Source organism: Lagenorhynchus albirostris, chromosome 12 (genome assembly GCF_949774975.1).
Source record: "Lagenorhynchus albirostris chromosome 12, mLagAlb1.1, whole genome shotgun sequence".
Lineage (NCBI taxonomy): Eukaryota > Metazoa > Chordata > Mammalia > Artiodactyla > Delphinidae > Lagenorhynchus > Lagenorhynchus albirostris.
Genome location: NC_083106.1, coordinates 89,214,912 through 89,239,520, shown reverse-complemented (window position 1 = coordinate 89,239,520; position 24,609 = coordinate 89,214,912).

The window sequence follows — 24,609 nt, the reverse complement described above, 5'->3', positions numbered from 1 at the left end:
TCTCTTCTGGAGCTGCTTGGTTTCCTCAGCACTCGCACACGTTCACGAACACCGTTCTGCCACATCCCCCATGGCGCGGAGGTCTTACGCGTTGCCCTAATCGGAGCTGCGCTCAGAGTAACCCTCGTCTCCGCATTCCATCCAGGACCCCCTGACTGAAGGCACCGTGCCTCCTAGAGGACGGCGGCTTGGGTTCTTACTGCAATTCAAGTCCTGTTCCTTCTTTGGCACTGCAGGCAGCCCCAGGCCCAGAGGAGCAGCTACGGCCTTCCTTGCTTGAGACAGTTCGCTGGATGCGGGACTCCCTCCTTCGATCAGTTGACTCGGGGAAGGAAACCCAGGGTGACCGGTGTCTCCTGGGACTCGTCAGAAACCACAGGGATGTACGCTGAGTGTGCCCATGAACCCGGGGGCCTGCTGGAACTAGCCCTGCTTTCCCATTTGGAGGGCGGCATTCATGCCTGCCTTGACGCTCCCTGACATTCCCGGCTCCCGACGTGCCAGTGAGCCCTGGAAGAGTGCTTCGGGGAAAATTATGAGTTTGCTCTCTCTAAACCAGGGGCTTCCGCGGCCGCGGTGGCCGTCCGCACGTCAGGCTCTAGAGCCAAAGGGAACCTCAACGTGAGAACTGGCCTCCAGGTTAGGCCCTGAGGAGCCGCGCAGAAAGGGAGGCATGCAGCTCTTTCCGGGAGTTCTTAGTCGCTTTGCTCTCAAGGCAGTACACGCCCGGGGACTCCTAGGCCCCACGGGCGTGCAGCATTTCCCCGCCAAGGTCCCTGAGTGCCTCCAGACACCTGTGGGCCGGCTGAGCAACGTCGAGGTCCATTGGTTGATTCCCTCGGAGGGCCCCCGTGCGTGCCGAGCGCTGGGCAACCACACACTGCGCGTTCCTTGAGGAGCGCTACATCTCCAGAGCCCTCGAACGCCCTTCGGGACAACGTGGCTGGTGGGTGCGAAGTGCCCAGGAAGACTCTGTCATGGCCCTTGTGTGAGCTGCCATGAGAGAACGCTGTGCTTGCAACACTGCGAGGCCCACCCTCGTGCCTGAAGTCACCCTGCTCGAGGAGAAAGTCAGCACCTTAGCGTGCTGTGTGGCTCCCGGCACACCCGGCATGAAGCCACGCCTGGAAGTAAGGCCCTGGTTTGCCGTGCAGAAGCGGAGGCGTGCTGCAGTTTCCAGGAGGCGGTGGCCTCTGCGCTGCATACCTTGAACGGCAGCACGGCTTTCTGGACACCTGGGAGGCTAGCCGGGGCGCCCTGTTCCCGGCAGGAACACTGAGTAACCCCAGGCGCACCTGGGTCTGCTACGCACCATCCAGGCCCGTAGCCCCTTAGAGCCCCTCTGTGCACGCCGAGCGTAGGGAAACGCACTGCCCTCTCTTCTGGAGCAGCTTGGTTTCCTCAGCACTCGCACACGTTCACGAACACCGTTCTGCCACATCCCCCATGGCGCGGAGGTCTTACGCGTTGCCCTAATCGGAGCTGCGCTCAGAGTAACCCTCGTCTCCGCATTCCATCCAGGACCCCCTGACTGAAGGCACCGTGCCTCCTAGAGGACGGCGGCTTGGGTTCTTACTGCAATTCAAGTCCTGTTCCTTCTTTGGCACTGCAGGCAGCCCCAGGCCCAGAGGAGCAGCTACGGCCTTCCTTGGTTGAGACAGTTCGCTGGATGCGGGACTCCCTCCTTCGATCAGTTGACTCGGGGAAGGAAACCCAGGGTGAGCGGTGTCTCCTGGGACTCGTCAGAAACCACAGGGATGTACGCTGAGTGTGCCCATGAACCCGGGGGCCTGCTGGAACTAGCCCTGCTTTCCCATTTGGAGGGCGGCATTCATGCCTGCCTTGACGCTCCCTGACATTCCCGGCTCCCGACGGGCCAGTGAGCCCTGGAAGAGTGCTTCGGGGAAAATTATGAGTTTGCTCTCTCTAAACCAGGGGCTTCCGCGGCCGCGGTGGCCGTCCGCACGGCAGGCTCTAGAGCCAAAGGGAACCTCAACGTGAGAACTGGCCTCCAGGTTAGGCCCTGAGGAGCCGCGCAGAAAGGGAGGCATGCAGCTCTTTCCGGGAGTTCTTAGTCGCTTTGCTCTCAAGGCAGTACACGCCCGGGGACTCCTAGGCCCCACGGGCGTGCAGCATTTTCCCGCCAAGCTCCCTGAGTGCCTCCAGACACCTGTGGGCCGGCTGAGCAACGTCGAGGTCCATTGGTTGATTCCCTCGGAGGGCCCCCGTGCGTGCCGAGCGCTGGGCAACCACACACTGCGCGTTCCTTGAGGAGCGCTACATCTCCAGAGCCCTCGAACGCCCTTCGGGACAACGTGGCTGGTGGGTGCGAAGTGCCCAGGAAGACTCTGTCATGGCCCTTGTGTGAGCTGCCATGAGAGAACGCTGTGCTTGCAACACTGCGAGGCCCACCCTCGTGCCTGAAGTCACCCTGCTCGAGGAGAAAGTCAGCACCTTAGCGTGCTGTGTGGCTCCCGGCACACCCGGCATGAAGCCACGCCTGGAAGTAAGGCCCTGGTTTGCCGTGCAGAAGCGGAGGCGTGCTGCAGTTTCCAGGAGGCGGTGGCCTCTGCGCTGCATACCTTGAACGGCAGCACGGCTTTCTGGACACCTGGGAGGCTAGCCGGGGCGCCCTGTTCCCGGCAGGAACACTGAGTAACCCCAGGCGCACCTGGGTCTGCTACGCACCATCCAGGCCCGTAGCCCCTTAGAGCCCCTCTGTGCACGCCGAGCGTAGGGAAACGCACTGCCCTCTCTTCTGGAGCAGCTTGGTTTCCTCAGCACTCGCACACGTTCACGAACACCGTTCTGCCACATCCCCCATGGCGCGGAGGTCTTACGCGTTGCCCTAATCGGAGCTGCGCTCAGAGTAACCCTCGTCTCCGCATTCCATCCAGGACCCCCTGACTGAAGGCACCGTGCCTCCTAGAGGACGGCGGCTTGGGTTCTTACTGCAATTCAAGTCCTGTTCCTTCTTTGGCACTGCAGGCAGCCCCAGGCCCAGAGGAGCAGCTACGGCCTTCCTTGCTTGAGACAGTTCGCTGGATGCGGGACTCCCTCCTTCGATCAGTTGACTCGGGGAAGGAAACCCAGGGTGAGCGGTGTCTCCTGGGACTCGTCAGAAACCACAGGGATGTACGCTGAGTGTGCCCATGAACCCGGGGGCCTGCTGGAACTAGCCCTGCTTTCCCATTTGGAGGGCGGCATTCATGCCTGCCTTGACGCTCCCTGACATTCCCGGCTCCCGACGGGCCAGTGAGCCCTGGAAGAGTGCTTCGGGGAAAATTATGAGTTTGCTCTCTCTAAACCAGGGGCTTCCGCGGCCGCGGTGGCCGTCCGCACGGCAGGCTCTAGAGCCAAAGGGAACCTCAACGTGAGAACTGGCCTCCAGGTTAGGCCCTGAGGAGCCGCGCAGAAAGGGAGGCATGCAGCTCTTTCCGGGAGTTCTTAGTCGCTTTGCTCTCAAGGCAGTACACGCCCGGGGACTCCTAGGCCCCACGGGTGTGCAGCATTTTCCCGCCAAGCTCCCTGAGTGCCTCCAGACACCTGTGGGCCGGCTGAGCAACATCGAGGTCCATTGGTTGATTCCCTCGGAGGACCCCCGTGCGTGCCGAGCGCTGGGCAACCACACACTGCGCGTTCCTTGAGGAGGGCTACATCTCCAGAGCCCTCGAACGCCCTTCGGGACAACGTGGCTGGTGGGTGCGAAGTGCCCAGGAAGACTCTGTCATGGCCCTTGTGTGAGCTGCCATGAGAGAACGCTGTGCTTGCAACACTGCGAGGCCCGCCCTCGTGCCTGAAGTCACCCTGCTCGAGGAGAAAGTCAGCACCTTAGCGTGCTGTGTGGCTCCCGGCACACCCGGCATGAAGCCACGCCTGGAAGTAAGGCCCTGGTTTGCCGTGCAGAAGCGGAGGCGTGCTGCAGTTTCCAGGAGGCGGTGGCCTCTGCGCTGCATACCTTGAACGGCAGCACGGCTTTCTGGACACCTGGGAGGCTAGCCGGGGCGCCCTGTTCCCGGCAGGAACACTGAGTAACCCCAGGCGCACCTGGGTCTGCTACGCACCATCCAGGCCCGTAGCCCCTTAGAGCCCCTCTGTGCACGCCGAGCGTAGGGAAACGCACTGCCCTCTCTTCTGGAGCTGCTTGGTTTCCTCAGCACTCGCACACGTTCACGAACACCGTTCTGCCACATCCCCCATGGCGCGGAGGTCTTACGCGTTGCCCTAATCGGAGCTGCGCTCAGAGTAACCCTCGTCTCCGCATTCCATCCAGGACCCCCTGACTGAAGGCACCGTGCCTCCTAGAGGACGGCGGCTTGGGTTCTTACTGCAATTCAAGTCCTGTTCCTTCTTTGGCACTGCAGGCAGCCCCAGGCCCAGAGGAGCAGCTACGGCCTTCCTTGATTGAGACAGTTCGCTGGATGCGGGACTCCCTCCTTCGATCAGTTGACTCGGGGAAGGAAACCCAGGGTGACCGGTGTCTCCTGGGACTCGTCAGAGACCACAGGGATGTACGCTGAGTGTGCCCATGAACCCGGGGGCCTGCTGGAACTAGCCCTGCTTTCCCATTTGGAGGGCGGCATTCATGCCTGCCTTGACGCTCCCTGACATTCCCGGCTCCCGACGTGCCAGTGAGCCCTGGAAGAGTGCTTCGGGGAAAATTATGAGTTTGCTCTCTCTAAACCAGGGGCTTCCGCGGCCGCGGTGGCCGTCCGCACGGCAGGCTCTAGAGCCAAAGGGAACCTCAACGTGAGAACTGGCCTCCAGGTTAGGCCCTGAGGAGCCGCGCAGAAAGGGAGGCATGCAGCTCTTTCCGGGAGTTCTTAGTCGCTTTGCTCTCAAGGCAGTACACGCCCGGGGACTCCTAGGCCCCACGGGCGTGCAGCATTTTCCCGCCAAGCTCCCTGAGTGCCTCCAGACACCTGTGGGCCGGCTGAGCAACGTCGAGGTCCATTGGTTGATTCCCTCGGAGGGCCCCCGTGCGTGCCGAGCGCTGGGCAACCACACACTGCGCGTTCCTTGAGGAGCGCTACATCTCCAGAGCCCTCGAACGCCCTTCGGGACAACGTGGCTGGTGGGTGCGAAGTGCCCAGGAAGACTCTGTCATGGCCCTTGTGTGAGCTGCCATGAGAGAACGCTGTGCTTGCAACACTGCGAGGCCCACCCTCGTGCCTGAAGTCACCCTGCTCGAGGAGAAAGTCAGCACCTTAGCGTGCTGTGTGGCTCCCGGCACACCCGGCATGAAGCCACGCCTGGAAGTAAGGCCCTGGTTTGCCGTGCAGAAGCGGAGGCGTGCTGCAGTTTCCAGGAGGCGGTGGCCTCTGCGCTGCATACCTTGAACGGCAGCACGGCTTTCTGGACACCTGGGAGGCTAGCCGGGGCGCCCTGTTCCCGGCAGGAACACTGAGTAACCCCAGGCGCACCTGGGTCTGCTACGCACCATCCAGGCCCGTAGCCCCTTAGAGCCCCTCTGTGCACGCCGAGCGTAGGGAAACGCACTGCCCTCTCTTCTGGAGCAGCTTGGTTTCCTCAGCACTCGCACACGTTCACGAACACCGTTCTGCCACATCCCCCATGGCGCGGAGGTCTTACGCGTTGCCCTAATCGGAGCTGCGCTCAGAGTAACCCTCGTCTCCGCATTCCATCCAGGACCCCCTGACTGAAGGCACCGTGCCTCCTAGAGGACGGCGGCTTGGGTTCTTACTGCAATTCAAGTCCTGTTCCTTCTTTGGCACTGCAGGCAGCCCCAGGCCCAGAGGAGCAGCTACGGCCTTCCTTGGTTGAGACAGTTCGCTGGATGCGGGACTCCCTCCTTCGATCAGTTGACTCGGGGAAGGAAACCCAGGGTGACCGGTGTCTCCTGGGACTCGTCAGAAACCACAGGGATGTACGCTGAGTGTGCCCATGAACCCGGGGGCCTGCTGGAACTAGCCCTGCTTTCCCATTTGGAGGGCGGCATTCATGCCTGCCTTGACGCTCCCTGACATTCCCGGCTCCCGACGGGCCAGTGAGCCCTGGAAGAGTGCTTCGGGGAAAATTATGAGTTTGCTCTCTCTAAACCAGGGGCTTCCGCGGCCGCGGTGGCCGTCCGCACGGCAGGCTCTAGAGCCAAAGGGAACCTCAACGTGAGAACTGGCCTCCAGGTTAGGCCCTGAGGAGCCGCGCAGAAAGGGAGGCATGCAGCTCTTTCCGGGAGTTCTTAGTCGCTTTGCTCTCAAGGCAGTACACGCCCGGGGACTCCTAGGCCCCACGGGTGTGCAGCATTTTCCCGCCAAGCTCCCTGAGTGCCTCCAGACACCTGTGGGCCGGCTGAGCAACATCGAGGTCCATTGGTTGATTCCCTCGGAGGACCCCCGTGCGTGCCGAGCGCTGGGCAACCACACACTGCGCGTTCCTTGAGGAGGGCTACATCTCCAGAGCCCTCGAACGCCCTTCGGGACAACGTGGCTGGTGGGTGCGAAGTGCCCAGGAAGACTCTGTCATGGCCCTTGTGTGAGCTGCCATGAGAGAACGCTGTGCTTGCAACACTGCGAGGCCCGCCCTCGTGCCTGAAGTCACCCTGCTCGAGGAGAAAGTCAGCACCTTAGCGTGCTGTGTGGCTCCCGGCACACCCGGCATGAAGCCACGCCTGGAAGTAAGGCCCTGGTTTGCCGTGCAGAAGCGGAGGCGTGCTGCAGTTTCCAGGAGGCGGTGGCCTCTGCGCTGCATACCTTGAACGGCAGCACGGCTTTCTGGACACCTGGGAGGCTAGCCGGGGCGCCCTGTTCCCGGCAGGAACACTGAGTAACCCCAGGCGCACCTGGGTCTGCTACGCACCACCCAGGCCCGTAGCCCCTTAGAGCCCCTCTGTGCACGCCGAGCGTAGGGAAACGCACTGCCCTCTCTTCTGGAGCAGCTTGGTTTCCTCAGCACTCGCACACGTTCACGAACACCGTTCTGCCACATCCCCCATGGCGCGGAGGTCTTACGCGTTGCCCTAATCGGAGCTGCGCTCAGAGTAACCCTCGTCTCCGCATTCCATCCAGGACCCCCTGACTGAAGGCACCGTGCCTCCTAGAGGACGGCGGCTTGGGTTCTTACTGCAATTCAAGTCCTGTTCCTTCTTTGGCACTGCAGGCAGCCCCAGGCCCAGAGGAGCAGCTACGGCCTTCCTTGGTTGAGACAGTTCGCTGGATGCGGGACTCCCTCCTTCGATCAGTTGACTCGGGGAAGGAAACCCAGGGTGACCGGTGTCTCCTGGGACTCGTCAGAAACCACAGGGATGTACGCTGAGTGTGCCCATGAACCCGGGGGCCTGCTGGAACTAGCCCTGCTTTCCCATTTGGAGGGCGGCATTCATGCCTGCCTTGACGCTCCCTGACATTCCCGGCTCCCGACGGGCCAGTGAGCCCTGGAAGAGTGCTTCGGGGAAAATTATGAGTTTGCTCTCTCTAAACCAGGGGCTTCCGCGGCCGCGGTGGCCGTCCGCACGGCAGGCTCTAGAGCCAAAGGGAACCTCAACGTGAGAACTGGCCTCCAGGTTAGGCCCTGAGGAGCCGCGCAGAAAGGGAGGCATGCAGCTCTTTCCGGGAGTTCTTAGTCGCTTTGCTCTCAAGGCAGTACACGCCCGGGGACTCCTAGGCCCCACGGGTGTGCAGCATTTTCCCGCCAAGCTCCCTGAGTGCCTCCAGACACCTGTGGGCCGGCTGAGCAACGTCGAGGTCCATTGGTTGATTCCCTCGGAGGACCCCCGTGTGTGCCGAGCGCTGGGCAACCACACACTGCGCGTTCCTTGAGGAGGGCTACATCTCCAGAGCCCTCGAACGCCCTTCGGGACAACATGGCTGGTGGGTGCGAAGTGCCCAGGAAGACTCTGTCATGGCCCTTGTGTGAGCTGCCATGAGAGAACGCTGTGCTTGCAACACTGCGAGGCCCGCCCTCGTGCCTGAAGTCACCCTGCTCGAGGAGAAAGCACCTTAGCGTGCTGTGTGGCTCCCGGCACACCCGGCATGAAGCCACGCCTGGAAGTAAGGCCCTGGTTTGCCGTGCAGAAGCGGAGGCGTGCTGCAGTTTCCAGGAGGCGGTGGCCTCTGCTCTGCATACCTTGAACGGCAGCACGGCTTTCTGGACACCTGGGAGGCTAGCCGGGGCGCCCTGTTCCCGGCAGGAACACTGAGTAACCCCAGGCGCACCTGGGTCTGCTACGCACCATCCAGGCCCGTAGCCCCTTAGAGCCCCTCTGTGCACGCCGAGCGTAGGGAAACGCACTGCCCTCTCTTCTGGAGCTGCTTGGTTTCCTCAGCACTCGCACACGTTCACGAACACCGTTCTGCCACATCCCCCATGGCGCGGAGGTCTTACGCGTTGCCCTAATCGGAGCTGCGCTCAGAGTAACCCTCGTCTCCGCATTCCATCCAGGACCCCCTGACTGAAGGCACCGTGCCTCCTAGAGGACGGCGGCTTGGGTTCTTACTGCAATTCAAGTCCTGTTCCTTCTTTGGCACTGCAGGCAGCCCCAGGCCCAGAGGAGCAGCTACGGCCTTCCTTGCTTGAGACAGTTCGCTGGATGCGGGACTCCCTCCTTCGATCAGTTGACTCGGGGAAGGAAACCCAGGGTGACCGGTGTCTCCTGGGACTCGTCAGAAACCACAGGGATGTACGCTGAGTGTGCCCATGAACCCGGGGGCCTGCTGGAACTAGCCCTGCTTTCCCATTTGGAGGGCGGCATTCATGCCTGCCTTGACGCTCCCTGACATTCCCGGCTCCCGACGTGCCAGTGAGCCCTGGAAGAGTGCTTCGGGGAAAATTATGAGTTTGCTCTCTCTAAACCAGGGGCTTCCGCGGCCGTGGTGGCCGTCCGCACGGCAGGCTCTAGAGCCAAAGGGAACCTCAACGTGAGAACTGGCCTCCAGGTTAGGCCCTGAGGAGCCGCGCAGAAAGGGAGGCATGCAGCTCTTTCCGGGAGTTCTTAGTCGCTTTGCTCTCAAGGCAGTACACGCCCGGGGACTCCTAGGCCCCACGGGCGTGCAGCATTTTCCCGCCAAGGTCCCTGAGTGCCTCCAGACACCTGTGGGCCGGCTGAGCAACGTCGAGGTCCATTGGTTGATTCCCTCGGAGGGCCCCCGTGCGTGCCGAGCGCTGGGCAACCACACACTGCGCGTTCCTTGAGGAGCGCTACATCTCCAGAGCCCTCGAACGCCCTTCGGGACAACGTGGCTGGTGGGTGCGAAGTGCCCAGGAAGACTCTGTCATGGCCCTTGTGTGAGCTGCCATGAGAGAACGCTGTGCTTGCAACACTGCGAGGCCCACCCTCGTGCCTGAAGTCACCCTGCTCGAGGAGAAAGTCAGCACCTTAGCGTGCTGTGTGGCTCCCGGCACACCCGGCATGAAGCCACGCCTGGAAGTAAGGCCCTGGTTTGCCGTGCAGAAGCGGAGGCGTGCTGCAGTTTCCAGGAGGCGGTGGCCTCTGCGCTGCATACCTTGAACGGCAGCACGGCTTTCTGGACACCTGGGAGGCTAGCCGGGGCGCCCTGTTCCCGGCAGGAACACTGAGTAACCCCAGGCGCACCTGGGTCTGCTACGCACCATCCAGGCCCGTAGCCCCTTAGAGCCCCTCTGTGCACGCCGAGCGTAGGGAAACGCACTGCCCTCTCTTCTGGAGCAGCTTGGTTTCCTCAGCACTCGCACACGTTCACGAACACCGTTCTGCCACATCCCCCATGGCGCGGAGGTCTTACGCGTTGCCCTAATCGGAGCTGCGCTCAGAGTAACCCTCGTCTCCGCATTCCATCCAGGACCCCCTGACTGAAGGCACCGTGCCTCCTAGAGGACGGCGGCTTGGGTTCTTACTGCAATTCAAGTCCTGTTCCTTCTTTGGCACTGCAGGCAGCCCCAGGCCCAGAGGAGCAGCTACGGCCTTCCTTGCTTGAGACAGTTCGCTGGATGCGGGACTCCCTCCTTCGATCAGTTGACTCGGGGAAGGAAACCCAGGGTGACCGGTGTCTCCTGGGACTCGTCAGAAACCACAGGGATGTACGCTGAGTGTGCCCATGAACCCGGGGGCCTGCTGGAACTAGCCCTGCTTTCCCATTTGGAGGGCGGCATTCATGCCTGCCTTGACGCTCCCTGACATTCCCGGCTCCCGACGGGCCAGTGAGCCCTGGAAGAGTGCTTCGGGGAAAATTATGAGTTTGCTCTCTCTAAACCAGGGGCTTCCGCGGCCGCGCTGGCCGTCCGCACGGCAGGCTCTAGAGCCAAAGGGAACCTCAACGTGAGAACTGGCCTCCAGGTTAGGCCCTGAGGAGCCGCGCAGAAAGGGAGGCATGCAGCTCTTTCCGGGAGTTCTTAGTCGCTTTGCTCTCAAGGCAGTACACGCCCGGGGACTCCTAGGCCCCACGGGTGTGCAGCATTTTCCCGCCAAGCTCCCTGAGTGCCTCCAGACACCTGTGGGCCGGCTGAGCAACGTCGAGGTCCATTGGTTGATTCCCTCGGAGGACCCCCGTGCGTGCCGAGTGCTGGGCAACCACACACTGCGCGTTCCTTGAGGAGGGCTACATCTCCAGAGCCCTCGAACGCCCTTCGGGACAACATGGCTGGTGGGTGCGAAGTGCCCAGGAAGACTCTGTCATGGCCCTTGTGTGAGCTGCCATGAGAGAACGCTGTGCTTGCAACACTGCGAGGCCCGCCCTCGTGCCTGAAGTCACCCTGCTCGAGGAGAAAGTCAGCACCTTAGCGTGCTGTGTGGCTCCCGGCACACCCGGCATGAAGCCACGCCTGGAAGTAAGGCCCTGGTTTGCCGTGCAGAAGCGGAGGCGTGCTGCAGTTTCCAGGAGGCGGTGGCCTCTGCGCTGCATACCTTGAACGGCAGCACGGCTTTCTGGACACCTGGGAGGCTAGCCGGGGCGCCCTGTTCCCGGCAGGAACACTGAGTAACCCCAGGCGCACCTGGGTCTGCTACGCACCACCCAGGCCCGTAGCCCCTTAGAGCCCCTCTGTGCACGCCGAGCGTAGGGAAACGCACTGCCCTCTCTTCTGGAGCAGCTTGGTTTCCTCAGCACTCGCACACGTTCACGAACACCGTTCTGCCACATCCCCCATGGCGCGGAGGTCTTACGCGTTGCCCTAATCGGAGCTGCGCTCAGAGTAACCCTCGTCTCCGCATTCCATCCAGGACCCCCTGACTGAAGGCACCGTGCCTCCTAGAGGACGGCGGCTTGGGTTCTTACTGCAATTCAAGTCCTGTTCCTTCTTTGGCACTGCAGGCAGCCCCAGGCCCAGAGGAGCAGCTACGGCCTTCCTTGGTTGAGACAGTTCGCTGGATGCGGGACTCCCTCCTTCGATCAGTTGACTCGGGGAAGGAAACCCAGGGTGACCGGTGTCTCCTGGGACTCGTCAGAAACCACAGGGATGTACGCTGAGTGTGCCCATGAACCCGGGGGCCTGCTGGAACTAGCCCTGCTTTCCCATTTGGAGGGCGGCATTCATGCCTGCCTTGACGCTCCCTGACATTCCCGGCTCCCGACGGGCCAGTGAGCCCTGGAAGAGTGCTTCGGGGAAAATTATGAGTTTGCTCTCTCTAAACCAGGGGCTTCCGCGGCCGCGGTGGCCGTCCGCACGGCAGGCTCTAGAGCCAAAGGGAACCTCAACGTGAGAACTGGCCTCCAGGTTAGGCCCTGAGGAGCCGCGCAGAAAGGGAGGCATGCAGCTCTTTCCGGGAGTTCTTAGTCGCTTTGCTCTCAAGGCAGTACACGCCCGGGGACTCCTAGGCCCCACGGGCGTGCAGCATTTTCCCGCCAAGCTCCCTGAGTGCCTCCAGACACCTGTGGGCCGGCTGAGCAACGTCGAGGTCCATTGGTTGATTCCCTCGGAGGGCCCCCGTGCGTGCCGAGCGCTGGGCAACCACACACTGCGCGTTCCTTGAGGAGCGCTACATCTCCAGAGCCCTCGAACGCCCTTCGGGACAACGTGGCTGGTGGGTGCGAAGTGCCCAGGAAGACTCTGTCATGGCCCTTGTGTGAGCTGCCATGAGAGAACGCTGTGCTTGCAACACTGCGAGGCCCGCCCTCGTGCCTGAAGTCACCCTGCTCGAGGAGAAAGTCAGCACCTTAGCGTGCTGTGTGGCTCCCGGCACACCCGGCATGAAGCCACGCCTGGAAGTAAGGCCCTGGTTTGCCGTGCAGAAGCGGAGGCGTGCTGCAGTTTCCAGGAGGCGGTGGCCTCTGCGCTGCATACCTTGAACGGCAGCACGGCTTTCTGGACACCTGGGAGGCTAGCCGGGGCGCCCTGTTCCCGGCAGGAACACTGAGTAACCCCAGGCGCACCTGGGTCTGCTACGCACCATCCAGGCCCGTAGCCCCTTAGAGCCCCTCTGTGCACGCCGAGCGTAGGGAAACGCACTGCCCTCTCTTCTGGAGCAGCTTGGTTTCCTCAGCACTCGCACACGTTCACGAACACCGTTCTGCCACATCCCCCATGGCGCGGAGGTCTTACGCGTTGCCCTAATCGGAGCTGCGCTCAGAGTAACCCTCGTCTCCGCATTCCATCCAGGACCCCCTGACTGAAGGCACCGTGCCTCCTAGAGGACGGCGGCTTGGGTTCTTACTGCAATTCAAGTCCTGTTCCTTCTTTGGCACTGCAGGCAGCCCCAGGCCCAGAGGAGCAGCTACGGCCTTCCTTGCTTGAGACAGTTCGCTGGATGCGGGACTCCCTCCTTCGATCAGTTGACTCGGGGAAGGAAACCCAGGGTGACCGGTGTCTCCTGGGACTCGTCAGAGACCACAGGGATGTACGCTGAGTGTGCCCATGAACCCGGGGGCCTGCTGGAACTAGCCCTGCTTTCCCATTTGGAGGGCGGCATTCATGCCTGCCTTGACGCTCCCTGACATTCCCGGCTCCCGACGTGCCAGTGAGCCCTGGAAGAGTGCTTCGGGGAAAATTATGAGTTTGCTCTCTCTAAACCAGGGGCTTCCGCGGCCGCGGTGGCCGTCCGCACGGCAGGCTCTAGAGCCAAAGGGAACCTCAACGTGAGAACTGGCCTCCAGGTTAGGCCCTGAGGAGCCGCGCAGAAAGGGAGGCATGCAGCTCTTTCCGGGAGTTCTTAGTCGCTTTGCTCTCAAGGCAGTACACGCCCGGGGACTCCTAGGCCCCACGGGCGTGCAGCATTTTCCCGCCAAGGTCCCTGAGTGCCTCCAGACACCTGTGGGCCGGCTGAGCAACGTCGAGGTCCATTGGTTGATTCCCTCGGAGGGCCCCCGTGCGTGCCGAGTGCTGGGCAACCACACACTGTGCGTTCCTTGAGGAGCGCTACATCTCCAGAGCCCTCGAACGCCCTTCGGGACAACGTGGCTGGTGGGTGCGAAGTGCCCAGGAAGACTCTGTCATGGCCCTTGTGTGAGCTGCCATGAGAGAACGCTGTGCTTGCAACACTGCGAGGCCCGCCCTCGTGCCTGAAGTCACCCTGCTCGAGGAGAAAGTCAGCACCTTAGCGTGCTGTGTGGCTCCCGGCACACCCGGCATGAAGCCACGCCTGGAAGTAAGGCCCTGGTTTGCCGTGCAGAAGCGGAGGCGTGCTGCAGTTTCCAGGAGGCGGTGGCCTCTGCGCTGCATACCTTGAACGGCAGCACGGCTTTCTGGACACCTGGGAGGCTAGCCGGGGCGCCCTGTTCCCGGCAGGAACACTGAGTAACCCCAGGCGCACCTGGGTCTGCTACGCACCATCCAGGCCCGTAGCCCCTTAGAGCCCCTCTGTGCACGCCGAGCGTAGGGAAACGCACTGCCCTCTCTTCTGGAGCTGCTTGGTTTCCTCAGCACTCGCACACGTTCACGAACACCGTTCTGCCACATCCCCCATGGCGCGGAGGTCTTACGCGTTGCCCTAATCGGAGCTGCGCTCAGAGTAACCCTCGTCTCCGCATTCCATCCAGGACCCCCTGACTGAAGGCACCGTGCCTCCTAGAGGACGGCGGCTTGGGTTCTTACTGCAATTCAAGTCCTGTTCCTTCTTTGGCACTGCAGGCAGCCCCAGGCCCAGAGGAGCAGCTACGGCCTTCCTTGCTTGAGACAGTTCGCTGGATGCGGGACTCCCTCCTTCGATCAGTTGACTCGGGGAAGGAAACCCAGGGTGACCGGTGTCTCCTGGGACTCGTCAGAAACCACAGGGATGTACGCTGAGTGTGCCCATGAACCCGGGGGCCTGCTGGAACTAGCCCTGCTTTCCCATTTGGAGGGCGGCATTCATGCCTGCCTTGACGCTCCCTGACATTCCCGGCTCCCGACGTGCCAGTGAGCCCTGGAAGAGTGCTTCGGGGAAAATTATGAGTTTGCTCTCTCTAAACCAGGGGCTTCCGCGGCCGCGGTGGCCGTCCGCACGGCAGGCTCTAGAGCCAAAGGGAACCTCAACGTGAGAACTGGCCTCCAGGTTAGGCCCTGAGGAGCCGCGCAGAAAGGGAGGCATGCAGCTCTTTCCGGGAGTTCTTAGTCGCTTTGCTCTCAAGGCAGTACACGCCCGGGGACTCCTAGGCCCCACGGGCGTGCAGCATTTTCCCGCCAAGGTCCCTGAGTGCCTCCAGACACCTGTGGGCCGGCTGAGCAACGTCGAGGTCCATTGGTTGATTCCCTCGGAGGGCCCCCGTGCGTGCCGAGCGCTGGGCAACCACACACTGCGCGTTCCTTGAGGAGCGCTACATCTCCAGAGCCCTCGAACGCCCTTCGGGACAACGTGGCTGGTGGGTGCGAAGTGCCCAGGAAGACTCTGTCATGGCCCTTGTGTGAGCTGCCATGAGAGAACGCTGTGCTTGCAACACTGCGAGGCCCACCCTCGTGCCTGAAGTCACCCTGCTCGAGGAGAAAGTCAGCACCTTAGCGTGCTGTGTGGCTCCCGGCACACCCGGCATGAAGCCACGCCTGGAAGTAAGGCCCTGGTTTGCCGTGCAGAAGCGGAGGCGTGCTGCAGTTTCCAGGAGGCGGTGGCCTCTGCGCTGCATACCTTGAACGGCAGCACGGCTTTCTGGACACCTGGGAGGCTAGCCGGGGCGCCCTGTTCCCGGCAGGAACACTGAGTAACCCCAGGCGCACCTGGGTCTGCTACGCACCATCCAGGCCCGTAGCCCCTTAGAGCCCCTCTGTGCACGCCGAGCGTAGGGAAACGCACTGCCCTCTCTTCTGGAGCAGCTTGGTTTCCTCAGCACTCGCACACGTTCACGAACACCGTTCTGCCACATCCCCCATGGCGCGGAGGTCTTACGCGTTGCCCTAATCGGAGCTGCGCTCAGAGTAACCCTCGTCTCCGCATTCCATCCAGGACCCCCTGACTGAAGGCACCGTGCCTCCTAGAGGACGGCGGCTTGGGTTCTTACTGCAATTCAAGTCCTGTTCCTTCTTTGGCACTGCAGGCAGCCCCAGGCCCAGAGGAGCAGCTATGGCCTTCCTTGGTTGAGACAGTTCGCTGGATGCGGGACTCCCTCCTTCGATCAGTTGACTCGGGGAAGGAAACCCAGGGTGAGCGGTGTCTCCTGGGACTCGTCAGAAACCACAGGGATGTACGCTGAGTGTGCCCATGAACCCGGGGGCCTGCTGGAACTAGCCCTGCTTTCCCATTTGGAGGGCGGCATTCATGCCTGCCTTGACGCTCCCTGACATTCCCGGCTCCCGACGGGCCAGTGAGCCCTGGAAGAGTGCTTCGGGGAAAATTATGAGTTTGCTCTCTCTAAACCAGGGGCTTCCGCGGCCGCGGTGGCCGTCCGCACGGCAGGCTCTAGAGCCAAAGGGAACCTCAACGTGAGAACTGGCCTCCAGGTTAGGCCCTGAGGAGCCGCGCAGAAAGGGAGGCATGCAGCTCTTTCCGGGAGTTCTTAGTCGCTTTGCTCTCAAGGCAGTACACGCCCGGGGACTCCTAGGCCCCACGGGCGTGCAGCATTTTCCCGCCAAGCTCCCTGAGTGCCTCCAGACACCTGTGGGCCGGCTGAGCAACATCGAGGTCCATTGGTTGATTCCCTCGGAGGACCCCCGTGCGTGCCGAGCGCTGGGCAACCACACACTGCGCGTTCCTTGAGGAGGGCTACATCTCCAGAGCCCTCGAACGCCCTTCGGGACAACGTGGCTGGTGGGTGCGAAGTGCCCAGGAAGACTCTGTCATGGCCCTTGTGTGAGCTGCCATGAGAGAACGCTGTGCTTGCAACACTGCGAGGCCCGCCCTCGTGCCTGAAGTCACCCTGCTCGAGGAGAAAGTCAGCACCTTAGCGTGCTGTGTGGCTCCCGGCACACCCGGCATGAAGCCACGCCTGGAAGTAAGGCCCTGGTTTGCCGTGCAGAAGCGGAGGCGTGCTGCAGTTTCCAGGAGGCGGTGGCCTCTGCGCTGCATACCTTGAACGGCAGCACGGCTTTCTGGACACCTGGGAGGCTAGCCGGGGCGCCCTGTTCCCGGCAGGAACACTGAGTAACCCCAGGCGCACCTGGGTCTGCTACGCACCATCCAGGCCCGTAGCCCCTTAGAGCCCCTCTGTGCACGCCGAGCGTAGGGAAACGCACTGCCCTCTCTTCTGGAGCTGCTTGGTTTCCTCAGCACTCGCACACGTTCACGAACACCGTTCTGCCACATCCCCCATGGCGCGGAGGTCTTACGCGTTGCCCTAATCGGAGCTGCGCTCAGAGTAACCCTCGTCTCCGCATTCCATCCAGGACCCCCTGACTGAAGGCACCGTGCCTCCTAGAGGACGGCGGCTTGGGTTCTTACTGCAATTCAAGTCCTGTTCCTTCTTTGGCACTGCAGGCAGCCCCAGGCCCAGAGGAGCAGCTACGGCCTTCCTTGGTTGAGACAGTTCGCTGGATGCGGGACTCCCTCCTTCGATCAGTTGACTCGGGGAAGGAAACCCAGGGTGACCGGTGTCTCCTGGGACTCGTCAGAAACCACAGGGATGTACGCTGAGTGTGCCCATGAACCCGGGGGCCTGCTGGAACTAGCCCTGCTTTCCCATTTGGAGGGCGGCATTCATGCCTGCCTTGACGCTCCCTGACATTCCCGGCTCCCGACGTGCCAGTGAGCCCTGGAAGAGTGCTTCGGGGAAAATTATGAGTTTGCTCTCTCTAAACCAGGGGCTTCCGCGGCCGCGGTGGCCGTCCGCACGGCAGGCTCTAGAGCCAAAGGGAACCTCAACGTGAGAACTGGCCTCCAGGTTAGGCCCTGAGGAGCCGCGCAGAAAGGGAGGCATGCAGCTCTTTCCGGGAGTTCTTAGTCGCTTTGCTCTCAAGGCAGTACACGCCCGGGGACTCCTAGGCCCCACGGGTGTGCAGCATTTTCCCGCCAAGCTCCCTGAGTGCCTCCAGACACCTGTGGGCCGGCTGAGCAACGTCGAGGTCCATTGGTTGATTCCCTCGGAGGGCCCCCGTGCATGCCGAGTGCTGGGCAACCACACACTGTGCGTTCCTTGAGGAGCGCTACATCTCCAGAGCCCTCGAACGCCCTTCGGGACAACGTGGCTGGTGGGTGCGAAGTGCCCAGGAAGACTCTGTCATGGCCCTTGTGTGAGCTGCCATGAGAGAACGCTGTGCTTGCAACACTGCGAGGCCCGCCCTCGTGCCTGAAGTCACCCTGCTCGAGGAGAAAGTCAGCACCTTAGCGTGCTGTGTGGCTCCCGGCACACCCGGCATGAAGCCACGCCTGGAAGTAAGGCCCTGGTTTGCCGTGCAGAAGCGGAGGCGTGCTGCAGTTTCCAGGAGGCGGTGGCCTCTGCGCTGCATACCTTGAACGGCAGCACGGCTTTCTGGACACCTGGGAGGCTAGCCGGGGCGCCCTGTTCCCGGCAGGAACACTGAGTAACCCCAGGCGCACCTGGGTCTGCTACGCACCATCCAGGCCCGTAGCCCCTTAGAGCCCCTCTGTGCACGCCGAGCGTAGGGAAACGCACTGCCCTCTCTTCTGGAGCTGCTTGGTTTCCTCAGCACTCGCACACGTTCACGAACACCGTTCTGCCACATCCCCCATGGCGCGGAGGTCTTACGCGTTGCCCTAATCGGAGCTGCGCTCAGAGTAACCCTCGTCTCCGCATTCCATCCAGGACCCCCTGACTGAAGGCACCGTGCCTCCTAGAGGACGGCGGCTTGGGTTCTTACTGCAATTCAACTCCTGTTCCTTCTTTGGCACTGCAGGCAGCCCCAGGCACAGAGGAGCAGCTACGGCCTTCCTTGCTTGAGACAGTTCGCTGGATGCGGGACTCCCTCCTTCGATCAGTTGACTCGGGGAAGGAAACCCAGGGTGACCGGTGTCTCCTGGGACTCGTCAGAAACCACAGGGATGTACGCTGAGTGTGCCCATGAACCCGGGGGCCTGCTGGAACTAGCCCTGCTTTCCCATTTGGAGGGCGGCATTCATGCCTGCCTTGACGCTCCCTGACATTCCCGGCTCCCGACGTGCCAGTGAGCCCTGGAAGAGTGCTTCGGGGAAAATTATGAGTTTGCTCTCTCTAAACCAGGGGCTTCCGCGGCCGCGGTGGCCGTCCGCACGGCAGGCTCTAGAGCCAAAGGGAACCTCAACGTGAGAACTGGCCTCCAGGTTAGGCCCTGAGGAGCCGCGCAGAAAGGGAGGCATGCAGCTCTTTCCGGGAGTTCTTAGTCGCTTTGCTCTCAAGGCAGTACACGCCCGGGGACTCCTAGGCCCCACGGGCGTGCAGCATTTTCCCGCCAAGGTCCCTGAGTGCCTCCAGACACCTGTGGGCCGGCTGAGCAACGTCGAGGTCCATTGGTTGATTCCCTCGGAGGGCCCCCGTGCGTGCCGAGCGCTGGGCAACCACACACTGCGCGTTCCTTGAGGAGCGCTACATCTCCAGAGCCCTCGAACGCCCTTCGGGACAACGTGGCTGGTGGGTGCGAAGTGCCCAGGAAGACTCTGTCATGGCCCTTGTGTGAGCTGCCATGAGAGAACGCTGTGCTTGCAACACTGCGAGGCCCACCCTCGTGCCTGAAGTCACCCTGCTCGAGGAGAAAGTCAGCACCTTAGCGTGCTGTGTGGCTCCCGGCACACCCGGCATGAAGCCACGCCTGGAAGTAAGGCCCTGGTTTGCCGTGCAGAAGCGGAGGCGTGCTGCAGTTTCCAGGAGGCGGTGGCCTCTGCGCTGCATACCTTGAACGGCAGCACGGCTTTCTGGACACCTGGGAGGCTAGCCGGGGCGCCCTGTTCCCGGCAGGAACACTGAGTAACCCCAGGCGCACCTGGGTCTGCTACGCACCATCCAGGCCCGTAGCCCCTTAGAGCCCCTCTGTGCACGCCGAGCGTAGGGAAACGCACTGCCCTCTCTTCTGGAGCAGCTTGGTTTCCTCAGCACTCGCACACGTTCACGAACACCGTTCTGCCACATCCCCCATGGCGCGGAGGTCTTACGCGTTGCCCTAATCGGAGCTGCGCTCAGAGTAACCCTCGTCTCCGCATTCCATCCAGGACCCCCTGACTGAAGGCACCGTGCCTCCTAGAGGACGGCGGCTTGGGTTCTTACTGCAATTCAAGTCCTGTTCCTTCTTTGGCACTGCAGGCAGCCCCAGGCCCAGAGGAGCAGCTACGGCCTTCCTTGCTTGAGACAGTTCGCTGGATGCGGGACTCCCTCCTTCGATCAGTTGACTCGGGGAAGGAAACCCAGGGTGAGCGGTGTCTCCTGGGACTCGTCAGAAACCACAGGGATGTACGCTGAGTGTGCCCATGAACCCGGGGGCCTGCTGGAACTAGCCCTGCTTTCCCATTTGGAGGGCGGCATTCATGCCTGCCTTGACGCTCCCTGACATTCCCGGCTCCCGACGGGCCAGTGAGCCCTGGAAGAGTGCTTCGGGGAAAATTATGAGTTTGCTCTCTCTAAACCAGGGGCTTCCGCGGCCGCGGTGGCCGTCCGCACGGCAGGCTCTAGAGCCAAAGGGAACCTCAACGTGAGAACTGGCCTCCAGGTTAGGCCCTGAGGAGCCGCGCAGAAAGGGAGGCATGCAGCTCTTTCCGGGAGTTCTTAGTCGCTTTGCTCTCAAGGCAGTACACGCCCGGGGACTCCTAGGCCCCACGGGTGTGCAGCATTTTCCCGCCAAGCTCCCTGAGTGCCTCCAGACACCTGTGGGCCGGCTGAGCAACATCGAGGTCCATTGGTTGATTCCCTCGGAGGACCCCCGTGCGTGCCGAGCGCTGGGCAACCACACACTGCGCGTTCCTTGAGGAGGGCTACATCTCCAGAGCCCTCGAACGCCCTTCGGGACAACATGGCTGGTGGGTGCGAAGTGCCCAGGAAGACTCTGTCATGGCCCTTGTGTGAGCTGCCATGAGAGAACGCTGTGCTTGCAACACTGCGAGGCCCGCCCTCGTGCCTGAAGTCACCCTGCTCGAGGAGAAAGTCAGCACCTTAGCGTGCTGTGTGGCTCCCGGCACACCCGGCATGAAGCCACGCCTGGAAGTAAGGCCCTGGTTTGCCGTGCAGAAGCGGAGGCGTGCTGCAGTTTCCAGGAGGCGGTGGCCTCTGCGCTGCATACCTTGAACGGCAGCACGGCTTTCTGGACACCTGGGAGGCTAGCCGGGGCGCCCTGTTCCCGGCAGGAACACTGAGTAACCCCAGGCGCACCTGGGTCTGCTACGCACCATCCAGGCCCGTAGCCCCTTAGAGCCCCTCTGTGCACGCCGAGCGTAGGGAAACGCACTGCCCTCTCTTCTGGAGCTGCTTGGTTTCCTCAGCACTCGCACACGTTCACGAACACCGTTCTGCCACATCCCCCATGGCGCGGAGGTCTTACGCGTTGCCCTAATCGGAGCTGCGCTCAGAGTAACCCTCGTCTCCGCATTCCATCCAGGACCCCCTGACTGAAGGCACCGTGCCTCCTAGAGGACGGCGGCTTGGGTTCTTACTGCAATTCAAGTCCTGTTCCTTCTTTGGCACTGCAGGCAGCCCCAGGCCCAGAGGAGCAGCTACGGCCTTCCTTGGTTGAGACAGTTCGCTGGATGCGGGACTCCCTCCTTCGATCAGTTGACTCGGGGAAGGAAACCCAGGGTGACCGGTGTCTCCTGGGACTCGTCAGAGACCACAGGGATGTACGCTGAGTGTGCCCATGAACCCGGGGGCCTGCTGGAACTAGCCCTGCTTTCCCATTTGGAGGGCGGCATTCATGCCTGCCTTGACGCTCCCTGACATTCCCGGCTCCCGACGGGCCAGTGAGCCCTGGAAGAGTGCTTCGGGGAAAATTATGAGTTTGCTCTCTCTAAACCAGGGGCTTCCGCGGCCGCGGTGTCCGCACGGCAGGCTCTAGAGCCAAAGGGAACCTCAACGTGAGAACTGGCCTCCAGGTTAGGCCCTGAGGAGCCACGCAGAAAGGGAGGCATGCAGCTCTTTCCGGGAGTTCTTAGTCGCTTTGCTCAAGGCAGTACACGCCCGGGGACTCCTAGGCCCCACGGGCGTGCAGCATTTTCCCGCCAAGCTCCCTGAGTGCCTCCAGACACCTGTGGGCCGGCTGAGCAACGTCGAGGTCCATTGGTTGATTCCCTCGGAGGGCCCCCGTGCGTGCCGAGTGCTGGGCAACCACACACTGTGCGTTCCTTGAGGAGCGCTACATCTCCAGAGCCCTCGAACGCCCTTCGGGACAACATGGCTGGTGGGTGCGAAGTGCCCAGGAAGACTCTGTCATGGCCCTTGTGTGAGCTGCCATGAGAGAACGCTGTGCTTGCAACACTGCGAGGCCCGCCCTCGTGCCTGAAGTCACCCTGCTCGAGGAGAAAGTCAGCACCTTAGCGTGCTGTGTGGCTCCCGGCACACCCGGCATGAAGCCACGCCTGGAAGTAAGGCCCTGGTTTGCCGTGCAGAAGCGGAGGCGTGCTGCAGTTTCCAGGAGGCGGTGGCCTCTGCGCTGCATACCTTGAACGGCAGCACGGCTTTCTGGACACCTGGGAGGCTAGCCGGGGCGCCCTGTTCCCGGCAGGAACACTGAGTAACCCCAGGCGCACCTGGGTCTGCTACGCACCATCCAGGCCCGTAGCCCCTTAGAGCCCCTCTGTGCACGCCGAGCGTAGGGAAACGCACTGCCCTCTCTTCTGGAGCAGCTTGGTTTCCTCAGCACTCGCACACGTTCACGAACACCGTTCTGCCACATCCCCCATGGCGCGGAGGTCTTACGCGTTGCCCTAATCGGAGCTGCGCTCAGAGTAACCCTCGTCTCCGCATTCCATCCAGGACCCCCTGACTGAAGGCACCGTGCCTCCTAGAGGACGGCGGCTTGGGTTCTTACGGCAATTCAAGTCCTGTTCCTTCTTTGGCACTGCAGGCAGCCCCAGGCCCAGAGGAGCAGCTACGGCCTTCCTTGGTTGAGACAGTTCGCTGGATGCGGGACTCCCTCCTTCGATCAGTTGACTCGGGGAAGGAAACCCAGGGTGACCGGTGTCTCCTGGGACTCGTCAGAAACCACAGGGATGTACGCTGAGTGTGCCCATGAACCCGGGGGCCTGCTGGAACTAGCCCTGCTTTCCCATTTGGAGGGCGGCATTCATGCCTGCCTTGACGCTCCCTGACATTCCCGGCTCCCGACGTGCCAGTGAGCCCTGGAAGAGTGCTTCGGGGAAAATTATGAGTTTGCTCTCTCTAAACCAGGGGCTTCCGCGGCCGCGGTGGCCGTCCGCACGGCAGGCTCTAGAGCCAAAGGGAACCTCAACGTGAGAACTGGCCTCCAGGTTAGGCCCTGAGGAGCCGCGCAGAAAGGGAGGCATGCAGCTCTTTCCGGGAGTTCTTAGTCGCTTTGCTCTCAAGGCAGTACACGCCCGGGGACTCCTAGGCCCCACGGGTGTGCAGCATTTTCCCGCCAAGCTCCCTGAGTGCCTCCAGACACCTGTGGGCCGGCTGAGCAACGTCGAGGTCCATTGGTTGATTCCCTCGGAGGACCCCCGTGCGTGCCGAGTGCTGGGCAACCACACACTGTGCGTTCCTTGAGGAGCGCTACATCTCCAGAGCCCTCGAACGCCCTTCGGGACAACGTGGCTGGTGGGTGCGAAGTGCCCAGGAAGACTCTGTCATGGCCCTTGTGTGAGCTGCCATGAGAGAACGCTGTGCTTGCAACACTGCGAGGCCCGCCCTCGTGCCTGAAGTCACCCTGCTCGAGGAGAAAGTCAGCACCTTAGCGTGCTGTGTGGCTCCCGGCACACCCGGCATGAAGCCACGCCTGGAAGTAAGGCCCTGGTTTGCCGTGCAGAAGCGGAGGCGTGCTGCAGTTTCCAGGAGGCGGTGGCCTCTGCGCTGCATACCTTGAACGGCAGCACGGCTTTCTGGACACCTGGGAGGCTAGCCGGGGCGCCCTGTTCCCGGCAGGAACACTGAGTAACCCCAGGCGCACCTGGGTCTGCTACGCACCATCCAGGCCCGTAGCCCCTTAGAGCCCCTCTGTGCACGCCGAGCGTAGGGAAACGCACTGCCCTCTCTTCTGGAGCTGCTTGGTTTCCTCAGCACTCGCACACGTTCACGAACACCGTTCTGCCACATCCCCCATGGCGCGGAGGTCTTACGCGTTGCCCTAATCGGAGCTGCGCTCAGAGTAACCCTCGTCTCCGCATTCCATCCAGGACCCCCTGACTGAAGGCACCGTGCCTCCTAGAGGACGGCGGCTTGGGTTCTTACTGCAATTCAAGTCCTGTTCCTTCTTTGGCACTGCAGGCAGCCCCAGGCCCAGAGGAGCAGCTACGGCCTTCCTTGCTTGAGACAGTTCGCTGGATGCGGGACTCCCTCCTTCGATCAGTTGACTCGGGGAAGGAAACCCAGGGTGAGCGGTGTCTCCTGGGACTCGTCAGAAACCACAGGGATGTACGCTGAGTGTGCCCATGAACCCGGGGGCCTGCTGGAACTAGCCCTGCTTTCCCATTTGGAGGGCGGCATTCATGCCTGCCTTGACGCTCCCTGACATTCCCGGCTCCCGACGTGCCAGTGAGCCCTGGAAGAGTGCTTCGGGGAAAATTATGAGTTTGCTCTCTCTAAACCAGGGGCTTCCGCGGCCGCGGTGGCCGTCCGCACGGCAGGCTCTAGAGCCAAAGGGAACCTCAACGTGAGAACTGGCCTCCAGGTTAGGCCCTGAGGAGCCGCGCAGAAAGGGAGGCATGCAGCTCTTTCCGGGAGTTCTTAGTCGCTTTGCTCTCAAGGCAGTACACGCCCGGGGACTCCTAGGCCCCACGGGTGTGCAGCATTTTCCCGCCAAGGTCCCTGAGTGCCTCCAGACACCTGTGGGCCGGCTGAGCAACGTCGAGGTCCATTGGTTGATTCCCTCGGAGGGCCCCCGTGCGTGCCGAGCGCTGGGCAACCACACACTGCGCGTTCCTTGAGGAGCGCTACATCTCCAGAGCCCTCGAACGCCCTTCGGGACAACGTGGCTGGTGGGTGCGAAGTGCCCAGGAAGACTCTGTCATGGCCCTTGTGTGAGCTGCCATGAGAGAACGCTGTGCTTGCAACACTGCGAGGCCCGCCCTCGTGCCTGAAGTCACCCTGCTCGAGGAGAAAGTCAGCACCTTAGCGTGCTGTGTGGCTCCCGGCACACCCGGCATGAAGCCACGCCTGGAAGTAAGGCCCTGGTTTGCCGTGCAGAAGCGGAGGCGTGCTGCAGTTTCCAGGAGGCGGTGGCCTCTGCGCTGCATACCTTGAACGGCAGCACGGCTTT